Source organism: Cryptomeria japonica, unplaced genomic scaffold (genome assembly GCF_030272615.1).
Source record: "Cryptomeria japonica unplaced genomic scaffold, Sugi_1.0 HiC_scaffold_408, whole genome shotgun sequence".
Taxonomy (NCBI): Eukaryota; Viridiplantae; Streptophyta; class Pinopsida; order Cupressales; family Cupressaceae; genus Cryptomeria; species Cryptomeria japonica.
Window position 1 is genome coordinate 87,501 of NW_026729229.1, and position 13,369 is coordinate 100,869.

At 59.0% G+C, this 13,369-nt stretch overlaps 1 non-coding gene across 1 annotated transcript; it reads left to right on the forward strand.

Annotated features, from left to right (window-relative positions):
• The first annotated feature begins 11,926 nt into the window (after positions 1-11,926).
• On the forward strand, positions 11,927-12,045 carry LOC131871408 (5S ribosomal RNA). The gene has a single exon (XR_009369628.1). It is a non-coding gene; the product is annotated as a 5S ribosomal RNA (ribosomal RNA).
• Positions 12,046-13,369: the final 1,324 nt, after the last annotated feature.

Sequence of the window (13,369 nt, forward strand, 5' to 3'; positions counted from 1 at the left end):
CCAACAATCATCGTGCCACTCTTCGCAGAGAGGTGATAGACGCCAACGAGCCCGCGCATAGCAATCGAGGTGTAAAAAGGGCGTTGAAGGCAGGAAGCCTGGACGAAAGAGGCTACGAGGTCACCTCGAAGCGGTCTAAGAATCGGGCGCACTTGGGGCGACTACCAGTGCCAACCCCTTATCCCGCGGTGCGTCCGACACACAGAAATTTCCAAGGCGGCCAAGGAGCCTCCCCGCATAGCAATCGGGGTGTGAGGTTACGGATGCAGCATTGATAGCAATCGAGGTGTGAGGCGAAGGATGCAGAAGTGAGAGCCGAGGGATGTAGCAGAGATAGCAATCGGGGTGTGTGATGCAGAAGAGATAGCAATCGAGGTGTGCGGTGGGAAGGGCCCAGCAGCCAGAATGCATGAAGCGACGGATGAAGCAGTGATGACAACCGGGCTGTGAGGAGAGGAGGGATGCAGCCAAGAAAGCAATCAGGGCTCGAGGCAAGGGATGCATCAAGGATAGCAATCATGTTGTGAGGCGAGATTCCAAAGGCTAAACGTGAGAGGCTGCAGGGTCGACTCAGAGAGGTCTATGCATGTGAGAGGCTGAAAGCAAGGTCGACTCGGAGCGGTCTATGCATCGGGCGCGCTTGGGGCGACTACCAGTGCCAACCCCTTATCCCGCGACGCGTCCGACAAAGAGAACGTTCCAAGGCGGCAGAGGAGGTTACCAGCCGAAGGATGCAGTAGCAATAACAGGTATAGTTCCGCGGCGGCCGAGAAGACTCACCGCATAGGAATCGGGATGCGAGGCGAGGGATGCGGCGGGAAGGCCCCGACGGCTAAACGGAAGAGGCTGCAGGGCCGCCTCGGAATGGTCCAAGCATCGGATGCGATTGGGACGACTACCAGTGCCAACCCCTTATCCCGCGATGCGTCCGATACACAGATAGTTCCAAGGCGGCCGAGGAGCCTCACCGCATATCAATCGGGGTGCGAGGCGAGGGATGGGGCGGGAAGGCCCCAACGGCTAGACGGAAGAGGCTTCAGGGCCACCTCGGAATGGTCCAAGCATCGGACGCGCTTGGGGCGACTGCCAGTGCCAACCCCTTATCCCGCGATGCGTCCGATACACAGATGGTTCCAAGGCGGCCGAGGAGCCTCACCGCATAGCAATCGGGGGTGCGAGGCGAGGGATGGGGCGGGAAGGCCCCAACGGCTAGACGGAAGAGGCTTCAGGGCCGCCTAGGAATGGTCCAAGCATCGGACACGCTTGGGGCGACTACCAGTGACAGCCCCCTATCCCGCGATGCGTCCGATACGAAGATGGTTCCAAGGCGGCCGAGGAGCCTCACCGCATAGCAATCGGGGTGCGAGGTGGGGGATGCGGCGAGATGGCCCCAACGGCTAGACGGAAGAGGCCACAGGGCCGCGTCGGAATAGTCCAAGCATCGGACGCGCTTGGGGCGACTACCAGTGACAACCCCTTATCCCGCGATGCGTCCGATACGAAGATAGTTCCAAGGCGGCCGAGGAGCCTCACCGCATAGCAATCGGGGTGCGAGGTGGGGGATGCGGCGAGATGGCCCCAACGGCTAGACGGAAGAGGCTGCAGGGCCGCCTCGGAATAGTCCAAGCATCGGACGCGCTTGGGGCCACTACCAGTGACAACCCCTTATCCCGCAATGCGTCCGATACGAAGATAGTTCCAAGGCGGCCGAAGAGCCTCACCGCATAGCAATCGGGGTGCGAGGTGGGGGATGCGGCGAGATGGCCCCAACGGCTAGACGGAAGAGGCCACAGGGCCGCCTCGGAATAGTCCAAGCATCGGACGCGCTTGGGGCGACTACCAGTGACAACCCCTTATCCCGCGATGCGTCCGATACGAAGATAGTTCCCAGGCGGCCGAGGAGCCTCACCGCATAGCAATCGGGGTGCGAGGCGAGGGATGCGGCGAGATGGCCCCAAAGGCTAGACGGAAGAGGCTGCAGGGCTGCCTCGGAATAGTCCAAGCATCGGACGCGCTTGGGGCGACTACCACTGCCAACCCCTTATCCCGCGATGCGTCCGATACACAGATAGTTCCGAGGCGGCCGAGGAGGTGGGGGATGCAGCGAGATGGCCCCAACGGCTAGACGGAAGAGGCTGCAGGGCCGCCTCGGAATGGTCCAAGCATCGGACGCGCTTGGGGCGACTACCAGTGACAACCCCTTATCCCGCGATGCGTCCGATACACAGATAGTTCCGAGGCGGCCAAGGAGCCTCACCGCATAGCAATCGTGGTGCGAGGTGGGGGATGCGGCGAGATGGCCCCAACGGCTAGACGGAAGAGGCTGCAGGGCCGCCTCGGAATGGTCCAAGCATCGGATGCGCTTGGGGCGACTACCACTGCCAACCCCTTATCCCGCGATGCGTCCGATACACAGATAGTTCCAAGGCGGCCGAGGAGCCTCACAGCATAGCAATCAGGGTGCGAGGCGAGGGATGCGGCGAGAAAGCCCCAACGGCTAGAGGGAAGAGGCTTCAGGTCCGCCTCGGAATGGTCCAAGCATCGGACGCGCTTGGGGCGACTACCAGTGACAACCCCTTATCCCGCGACGCGTCCGATACACAGATAGTTCCAAGGCGGCCGAGGAGCCTCACCGCATAGCAATCGGGGTGCGAGGCGAGGGATGCGGCGAGAAGGACCCAACGGCTACACGGAAGAGGCTTCGGGGCCGCCTCGGAATGGTCCAAGCATCGGACGCGCTTGGGGCGACTACCAGTGACAACCCCTTATCCCGCGACGCGTCCGATACACAGATAGTTCCAAGGCGGCCGAGGAGCCTCACCGCATAGCAATCGGGGTGCGAGGCGAGGGATGCGGCGAGAAGGACCCAACGGCTACACGGAAGAGGCTTCGGGGCCGCCTCGGAATGGTCCAAGCATCGGACGCGCTTGGGGCGACTACCAGTGACAACCCCTTATCCCGCGACGCGTCCGATACACAGATAGTTCCAAGGCGGCCGAGGAGCCTCACCGCATAGCAATCGGGGTGCGAGGCGAGGGATGCGGCGAGAAGGACCCAACGGCTAGACGGAAGAGGCTTCGGGTCCGCCTCGGAATGGTCCAAGCATCGGACGCGCTTGGGGCGACTACCAGTGACAACCCCTTATCCCGCGACGCGTCCGATACACAGATAGTTCCAAGGCGGCCGAGGAGCCTCACCGCATAGCAATCGGGGTGCGAGGCGAGGGATGCGGCGAGAAGGACCCAACGGCTAGACGGAAGAGGCTTCGGGTCCGCCTCGGAATGGTCCAAGCATCGGACGCGCTTGGGGCGACTACCAGTGACAACCCCTTATCCCGCGACGCGTCCGATACACAGATAGTTCCAAGGCGGCCGAGGAGCCTCACCGCATAGCAATCGGGGTGCGAGGCGAGGGATGCGGCGAGAAGGACCCAACGGCTAGACGGAAGAGGCTTCGGGTCCGCCTCGGAATGGTCCAAGCATCGGACGCGCTTGGGGCGACTACCAGTGACAACCCCTTATCCCGCGACGCGTCCGATACACAGATAGTTCCGAGGCGGCCGAGGAGCCTCACCGCATAGCAATCGGGGTGCGAGGCGAAGGATGCGGCGAGAAGGACCCAACGGCTAGACGGAAGAGGCTTCGGGTCCGCCTCGGAATGGTCTAAGCATCGGACGCGCTTGGGGCGACTACCAGTGACAACCCCTTATCCCGCGACGCGTCCGATACACAGATAGTTCCAAGGCGGCCGAGGAGCCTCACCGCATAGCAATCGGGGTGCGAGGCGAGGGATGCGGCGAGAAGGACCCAACGGCTAGACGGAAGAGGCTTCAGGGCCGCCTCGGAATGGTCCAAGCATCGAACGCGCTTGGGGCGACTACCAGTGACAACCCCTTATCCCGCGACGCGTCCGATACACAGATAGTTCCGAGGCGGCCGAGGAGCCTCACCGCATAGCAATCGGGGTGCGAGGCGAGGGATGCGGCGAGAAGGACCCAACGGCTAGACGGAAGAGGCTTCAGGGCCGCCTCGGAATGGTCCAAGCATCGGACGCGCTTGGGGCGACTACCAGTGACAACCCCTTATCCCGCGACGCGTCCGATACACAGATAGTTCCGAGGCGGCCGAGGAGCCTCACCGCATAGCAATCGGGGTGCGAGGCGAGGGATGCGGCGAGAAGGACCCAACGGCTAGACGGAAGAGGCTTCAGGGCCGCCTCGGAATGGTCCAAGCATCGGACGCGCTTGGGGCGACTACCAATGACAACCCCTTATCCCGCGACGCGTCCGATACACAGATAGTTCCGAGGCGGCCGAGGAGCCTCACCGCATAGCAATCGGGGTGCGAGGCGAGGGATGCGGCGAGAAGGACCCAACGGCTAGACGGAAGAGGCTTCAGGGCCGCCTCGGAATGGTCCAAGCATCGGACGCGCTTGGGGCGACTACCAGTGACAACCCCTTATCCCGCGACGCGTCCGATACACAGATAGTTCCGAGGCGGCCGAGGAGCCTCACCGCATAGCAATCGGGGTGCGAGGCGAGGGATGCGGCGAGAAGGACCCAACGGCTAGACGGAAGAGGCTTCAGGGCCGCCTCGGAATGGTCCAAGCATCGGACGCGCTTGGGGCGACTACCGTTGCCAACCCCTTATCCCGCGATGCGTCTGATACACAGATAGTTCCGAGGCGGCCGAGGAGCCTCACCGCATAGCAATCGGGTTGCGAGGCAGATTATTGGGAAGGGAACCCCCTGGGATGCGGCTCAAGCAGTGCCCAAAGGGACTGGAATGCGGAATCACATCGAGAGACCCAAATGCTATACGAGGGCTCAAATCGAATTATCGATTTGGCCACGACATGGACGCATCGGAACGACTACCTTTGCCGAACCACTCGCAATTGCATCCATACCGAAACCAATAGACATTTCCGTTAGAGCCCTCGCATAGCATTCGGGAATCTCGCATGCCCCTCTAAATCGACCAATGCTGGCGCTCAATGAAAATCCGAGCGCTACCACCGTTCGAGCGCCAGCATTGGTCGAGTTAGAGGGGCACGGGGGAGAATGCTCCAGTCAACACCTCCCCTATATAAGTTATTTGTCCGATTCTCGCACAACCGTAGTCTGCCTCGTCGAATCAAACAACGGTCCCAGATTCCGACTTCCGTTCCGTAGAGACCCAAAAGCTAGATGGAGGCTCGCAAGAAAGAGAGTCGGCGCATAGCAATCGGGTTTCTCGAACGTTTAGGGACCGAGCTCACTTGCGGATAGGGCAAAATCCGCCAAGCAACCCAAAAGCTAGACGGGGGCTCGAATCGAATCGCCTAGGCGGCCACAACAACGACGTGTTGGATCGACTACCAGTGCCAAACCATTCAGCAAGACTAGTCTGTGTCGAGGCCGGATAGAGATTCTCAGAGAGCGCCCGCATAGCATTTAGGAGACCTGCCGCGTCCCTCACACTCGACAAATGGTGGTGCACGTTTATAAATCCGAGCGATCCCAACCCTTTCAAGCACCAACATCGGTCGAGATAGAGGGGCACGGAGGGGGCTGCGTGAGACAACACAGTCCCCTATATAAGTTATTTGTCCGATTCTCACACATCCGAAGAATGGTCATCAAATCGGACAACAGCCCAAACTTCCGACTTCCGTCCCAGAAAGCCCAAGAGCTATCTAAAACGTTCATGGCCGGAACTCGATCGCGGCTATACCAGTCCGCCAAGCAACCCAAAAGCTAGACTGGAGCTCTAGTCGAATCACCTCTGTGGCCATTGCAAGGACGTGTTGGAGCGACTACCATTGCCGAACCATTCCGCAGGTCGAGTCCATACCAAGGCCGCATAGAGATTCACGATGAGCTCCTGCATAGCAATCAGGAGACTTGCCGTGTCCATCACAATCGATAAATCCTGGTGCAAGATTTTTGCATCCGAGCGCTCCAACCAGTCGAGCACCAGCATCAATCGACATAAACGGGCACGGGGGGAGGATGCTCGAGAACACTACCTCCCCTATATAAGTTATTTGTCCGATTCTCAAGCAGCCGAAGTCTGGTCATCGAATCGGGTCAAAGACCACAACTTCCGACTTTACCCACAATGCAAGTCATCGAATCGAACATCGGCCCCCGAGTCGGACTCCATGCGTATGTCAGGTCATCGGACCCAAATTCCGCCTTCCTGCGCATGGCGGGCCATCAATATCAACTCGGTCATCGGACCCAAACTCCGCCTTTTTGCGTATGGCACGCCTTCAAATCGGTCATCGGACCCAAATTCCGCCTTCCTGTGCATGGCGGGCCATCAACATCAACTCGGTCATCGGACCCAAATTCCGCCTTTCTGCGCATGGCACGCCATCAACTCGGTCATCGGACCCAAATTCCGCCTTCCTGCGCATGGCAGGTCATCGGACACAAATTCAGACCTCGCCAATATGCCTACGTATCGAATCGGTCATCGGACCCAACTTCCGACTTCATCCATACTGTAGGGTCTTTGAGGTTGGCGCGGTGCGCTCAACCCAGGGAGTCGACCCATCGAAGCATACACCTCCCCTATATAAGCTATTTGTCCGATTCCCACACCTGTGTAGTTTGCACCTCTGACCAGGACATCGACCCCAACTTCCGAACTCGACTGCAACGACGGCACCAGCGCCTTGGTGCGCACCTTGCGACGCACAGTCCCAACATTCGCCTTCCTGCACATGGCAGGTCATCGGACCCAAATTCCGACCTCGCGAGTATGCCTACATATCGAATCGGTCATCGGACCCAACTTCCGACTTCATCCATACCGTAGGGTCTTTGAGGTTGGCGCGGTGCGCTCAACCCGGGGAGTCGACCCAACGAAGCATACACCTCCCCTATATAAGCTATTTGTCCGATTCCCACACCTGTGTAGTTTGCACCTCCGATCAAGACATCGACCCCAACTTCCGAACTCGCCTCCAACGACCGAACCAGCGCCTTGGTGCGCACCTTGCAACGCACAGTGCCAACATTCGCCTTCCTGCACGTGGCAGGTCATCGGACCCAAATTCCGACCTCGCGAGTATGCCTACATATCGAATCGGTCATCGGACCCAACTTCCGACTTCATCCATACCGTAGGGTCTTTGAGGTTGGCGCGGTGCGCTCAACCCGGGGAGTCGACCCAACGAAGCATACACCTCCCCTATATAAGCTATTTGTCCGATTCCCACACCTGTGTAGCTTGCACCTCCGATCAGGACATCGACCCCAACTTCCGAACTCGACTAAAAAGACCGCACCAGCGCCTTGGTGTGCACCTTGCAACGCACAGTGTCAACATTCGCCTTCCTGCACATGGCAGGTCATCGGACCCAAATTCCGACCTCATGAGCATACCTACTAATCGAATTGGTCATCGGACCCAACTTCCGACTTCATCCATACCGTAGGGTCTTTGAGGTTGGCGCGGTGCGCTCAACCTGGGGAGTCGACCCATCGAAGCATACACCTCCCCTATATAAGCTATTTGTCCGATTCCGACACCTGTGTAGTTTGCACCTCCGCTCAGGACATCGACCCCAACTTCCGAACTCGCCTGCAACGACCGAACCAGCGCCTTGGTGCGCACCAAAAGTGCGCACTTTTGGAGGGCACTTTTGTGCGCTCCAAAGGTGCGCACTTTTGGAGGGCACTTTTCTGCGCTCCAAAGGTGCGCACTTTTGGAGGGCACTTTTTGGAGGGCACTTTTCTGCGCTCCAAAGGTGCGCACTTTTGGAGGGCACTTTTTGGAGGGCACTTTTCTGCGCTCCAAAGGTGCGCACTTTTGGAGGGCACTTTTTGGAGGGCACTTTTCTGCGCTCCAAAGGTGCGCACTTTTGGAGGGCACTTTTTGGAGGGCACTTTTCTGCGCTCCAAAGGTGCGCACTTTTGGAGGGCACTTTTTGGAGGGCACTTTTCTGCGCTCCAAAGGTGCGCACTTTTGGAGGGCACTTTTCTGCGCTCCAAAGGTGCGCACTTTTGGAGGGCACTTTTTGGAGGGCACTTTTCTGCGCTCCAAAGGTGCGCACTTTTGGAGGGCACTTTTTGGAGGGCACTTTTCTGCGCTCCAAAGGTGCGCACTTTTGGAGGGCACTTTTTGGAGGGCACTTTTCTGCGCTCCAAAGGTGCGCACTTTTGGAGGGCACTTTTGTGCACTCCAAAGGTGCGCACTTTTGGAGGGCACTTTTCCTGTGCTCCAAAGGTGCACACCTAGGTGAGCACCTTCGACCACACCTTGTAGCACACCAAACTCTGACTTTCGACTTCATCCGCAATGCAGGGTCTTTGAGGTTGGCGCAATGCGCACAACCAGGGGAGTCGACCCATCAAACCCAACACCTCCCCTATATAAGCTATTTGTCTGATTCTCATACATGCGTAGCCTGCAGGAGCAATTAGGACATCGACCCCAACTTTCGGCTTCTAAACGAAAACAAGGTCTTTGAGGTTGGTGTAATGCGAACAACTAGGGGAGTCAACCCATCAAACCCAACACCTCCCCTATATAAGCTATTTGTCTGATTCTCATACATGTGTAGTCTACAGGAGCAATTAGGACATCGACCCCAACTTTTGACTTCTTAACGAAAACAAGGTCTTTGAGGTTGACGTAATGCGCACAACCAGGGGAGTCGACCCATCAAACCCAACACCTCCCCTATATAAGCTATTTGTCCGATTCTCATACATGTGTAGCCTGCAGGAGCCATTAGGACATTGACCCCAACTTTTGACTTCTTAACGAAAACAAGGTCTTTGAGGTTGGCGTAATGCGCACAACCAAGGGAGTTGACCCATCAAACCCAACACCTCCCCTATATAAGCTATTTGTCTGATTCTCATACATGTGTAGCCTGCAACAACGATTAGGACATCCACCCCAACTTCTGAATTCGTCTGCGTTGACCGCACCAAAGGTGCACGCCTTGGTGCTCACCAAAATCCGACTTCCGACTTCTTCTGCTATGCGGGGTCTTTGAGGTTGGCGCAGTGCGCACAACCAGGGGAGTCAACCCACCGAATGCAACACCTCCCCTATATAAGCTATTTGTCTGATTCTCATACATGCGTAGACTGCAGCAATGATTAGGACATCCACCCCAACTTTTGACTTCTTAAACAAGACAGGGTCTTTGAAGTTGGTGCAGTGCACACAACCAGGGGAGTCGACCCATCAAACGCAACACCTCCCCTATATAAAGCTATTTGTCCGATTCTCATACGTGTAGTCTGCAGCAGCGATTAGGACATCGACCCCAACTTCCGAATTCGTTTGCATTGACCGCACCAAAGGTGCACGCCTTGGTGTGCACCCTGGAGTGCACTTTGGTGCTCACCTCGGTGCACACTTTGGTGTGCACCTCGGTGTGCACCAAAGGTGCGCACCTTGGAGCGCACCAAAGGTGTACACTTTGGAGCGCACCACATAGGGTCTTTGAGAGGTTGGCGCAGTGCGCACACCAAGGTGGGTGTTGAGGTGCGTGCCGAGGTGGGTGGGTGCTAGGGTGCGCTCCATGGTGGGTGCCAGGGTGGGTGCGTGCTAGGGTGGATTCCAAAGAGGGTCATAGGGTGGGTGCCAAGGTGGGTTGGTGATATAGTGGGTTCAAAGGTGGGTACTAGGGTGGGTTCCAAGGTGGGTCACAAGTTGGGTGCCAGGATGCGTGGGTGTTAGGTTGGGTGCCAAGGTGGGCTCCTGCGTGGGTGGGTGCTAGGGTGGGTTTCAAGGTGGACGCGAGGGCGGGTGCCAAGGTGGGTAACAAGTTGGGTGTTAGGATGGGTGAGTGCTAGAGTGGGTGCCAAGGTGGGTGGGTGCTAAGGTGGATGCCAAGGTGGTTCACAGGGTGGGTGGGTTCTAGGGTGAGTTCCAAGGTGGGTCACAGGTTCAGTGCTAGGGTGGGTGTCAAGGCGGGTGTCGAGGTGCCTGGGTGCTAGGGTGTGGATGCCAATGTGGGTCATAGGGTGGGTACTAGGGTGGGCTGCAATGTGGGTGCCAAGGTGGGTAACATGCTCGGTGGGTTCTAAATTGGGTGCCAGGGTGGGTGTGCACCCACCTTGCCCGAGGTGGGTGCCAAGGTGCCAGTGTGGGTGGGTGCTAAGGTGGATGCCAAGGTGGGTGAGAAGGTGGGTGATAGGTTGAGTGGTAGGATGGGTGGGTGCCAAGATGGGTCACAGGGTGGGTGCAAGGGTGGGTAGGTGCTAGGGTTGGTGTCAGGGTGGGTGGGTGCTAGGTTGGGTTCCAAGGTGGGTGCGAGGGTGAGTGTCAAGGTGGGTCACAGGTTAGGTGCTAGGATGGGTGAGTGCTAGGGTGCAAAGGTGCCAGGGTGGGTGCTAGGATGGGTCGATGCTAGGGTGAGTGGCAAGGTGGGTCCACAAGTGTCAAGGTGGGTGCCGAGGTGGGTGCCAAGTCGGCGACTGCTATGGTGGATGCCAAGGTGGGTCACGGGGTGGGTGCCAAGTTGCTAGGTTGGGTTCCAAGGTGGGTGCCAACGTGGGTGCTAGGGTGCGTGGGTTAAAGGGTGTGTCACAACGTGGGTGCCAGGATGGGTGCGCACCCACACTGGCCAAGACGGGTGCGGGTGCAAGGTTGGGTTCCAAGCCCGGTCACAGGCTGGGTGCTAGGATGGGTGGGTGCCAAGGTGGGCACCAGGGTGGGTGCACCCACCCTGGCCAAGGTGGGTCACGGGGTGGGTCCTAGGGTGGGTAACGGGGTGGGTACTAAGGTGCGTGCCAAGGTGGGTCATAGGGTGGGTGCCAAGGTGGGCACCAGGGTGGGTGTGCACCAACCCTAGCCAGGGTAGGTCACGGGGTGGTTGTCGGGGTGGGCGTCAAGGAGCCAAGGTGGGTGGCAAGTAGCCAAGTTGCGTGCCAAGGTGGGTGTCGGGGTGGGTGCCAAGGATCCAAGGTGGGTGCCAAGGAACCAAGGTGGGTGTCTGGGTGGGTGCCGAGGTGGGAGCCAGGGTGGGTCCCAAGGTGAGTGCAAAGGTGGGTGCCAGGGTCAAGGTGAGTGCCAATGTGGGTTCCAAGGTGCCAGGGTCAGGGTGAGTGCCAATGTGGGTTCAAAGGTGCTAAGTTGGGTGCGAGGTTGGGTGCGAGGGTGGGTGGGTGCCAAGGTGTGCTAGGTGGAAGCCCGGGTGGGTCGGCATCCCATGGGTGTCGAGTTGGGTGCCTGATGGGTGCTTCTTGTCAAGTTTTAGTCGTCGGGACTCATTTCGAGCCTTAGAGGTCGTTTCTTGTCCGGTTGCCCTGTCTTCGACCTGGGAACCCAATTTTGGTCCTCGGGTCCCATTTTTTTTTGTCTCGCATCCCACTTTTGGCCTGTGGCCTTTTCGGGGTCGATTCTCGTTTTGGGCATCAGAGCATGTTTCTTCTCCTAAAACCCAATATTTGTTTATTAAGTCTCGGAACACATTTTTGTTCTCGTGGACCCATCATGGGTCTTGGAACGCATTTGTGGTCCTTGGGTCCCATTTTGCATCCCGAAACTTGTGTTTTGGTGCTTGATCCCTATTTTGGGTGCCCACCTTGCACCAAGTGCGCACCCGGGGCAAACCGAGCGCCTTGGTGCACCGGGGCAAGATCGAGCGTGCACCCGAGGCGCCCCGAACATGCACCAAGGTGCACTCGGCCCACATGTGAGCGCAGGTCGTTGCGCCCGAGGTGGTGTGTGGGCACCGCGTTGCAGACGGGACACTGCACGCACACGACGCCCCCTCCAGGTGCACGCACGTAGGCCGGGCCGGGTGCACACCCGACGCCCTAGCAAGGTGCGCGCACCCGGGCAGGGCTCACACTTGGCGAACGGGGCGCACTTCGCGAGGGAGGGTGTGCACCTCGACGGGGGTGGGTGGCCGGGGTGGATTCGCACGTGGGTCGCGGTTTGCTAAGTACACACTGCGACAAGCTCATAACGGGTGCGATCATACCAGCGTTAGTGCACCGGATCCCATCAGAACTCCGCAGTTAAGCGCGCTTGGGCCGGAGTAGTACTGGGATGGGTGACCTCCCGGGAAGTCCCGGTGTTGCACCCTTTTTTAGTTTTTCGCCGGGCGTCGCAATGCTATTTGAATAAACCTTTTGCCCGTTTGCGTTCTCGTCGGGGCCGGGCCGGGCCGGGGTGCGCTGCCCGCACTACCGCGCGCGCGGGGGGCGACACCGAGCGCGCACCCGAGGCGCCCCGAGCACACAGGCCACGGTGCAACCCGGGCGTTGTGCGCGCACCCCGGTGCGCCCGAGGTGCTGCGCGCGCACCCAGGTGAAATCGGTGTGCACCTCGGCCAGTGCGCGCTCGGTCGAGTCGCGCACGTTGGCCAAGGTGCACGGTGATGTTTCTTACTCTAAGGTTCCGCACCAGACGCCCGGGACAGGTGAGCGAAGCTGGGCGGGGCCGGGTGCGCGGCCGGGGCAGGTGCACGCAGCTGGAGAGAGCTTTGGAGCACACTTCGGAGCGCACCAATGATGCGCTCCATTCAAAAGTTTCCTGAAAAGGCAAAAAAAGTTGAGATTATAGAATTTCCCACTTGAGAGATTGTAAAAAAAAAAAATTTAAAATGAAGGAAACGCGGGTGCCAAGGTGTGCGCAGCCCAGCCAAGGTGTGCGCACCAAGGCGCCCACCCTGGCGAAGGTGCACGCAAGGTGCGCACCCGAGGCAAACCGGACAATTAACCCAACTTTCGACTTCGCGCGCACCTTGGAGCGCACTTCGGAGCGCTCCTTGGTGCGCACCAATCTTGGGCACCTCGGAGTGCACCATGGCGCCCACCAAGGTGCGCACCCGGGGCAAACCGAGCTCCGACTTCGTGCGCACCTTGGAGCGCACGAAAGGTGCGCACCATGGCGCCCACCAAGGTGCGCAGCCCAGCCAAGGCGTGCGCATCAAGGTGCGCACCCTGGCGAAGGTGCGCACCCGGGGCAAACCGAGCTCCGACTTCGTGCGCACCTTGGAGCGCACAAAAGGTGCGCAACCCAGCCAAGGTGTGCGCACCCCGGTCAAACCGAGCTCCGAATCGTGCGCACCAGAGGTGCACGCCATCGTGCGCACCTTGGAGCACACTTCGGAGCCCTCCTTGGTGCGCGCCGATGTTGCGCACCTCGGAGCGCACCCGGGGAAAACAATGCAATTAACCCGACTTTCGACTTCGTGGGCACCTCGGAGCGCTCTCGGGTTCGCACCTCGGAGCACACCGAGGTGCGCACCTTTGATGCGCTGCCTTCACCAATTTCCAGAAAAGGCAAGAAAACATTGAGAAGGTGTGCGCACCGAGGTGCCCACCCTGGCGAAGGTGCACGCGAGGTGCGCACCCGGGGCAAACCGGGCTCCGACTTCGTGCACGCCGCACCTTGGAGCACACTTC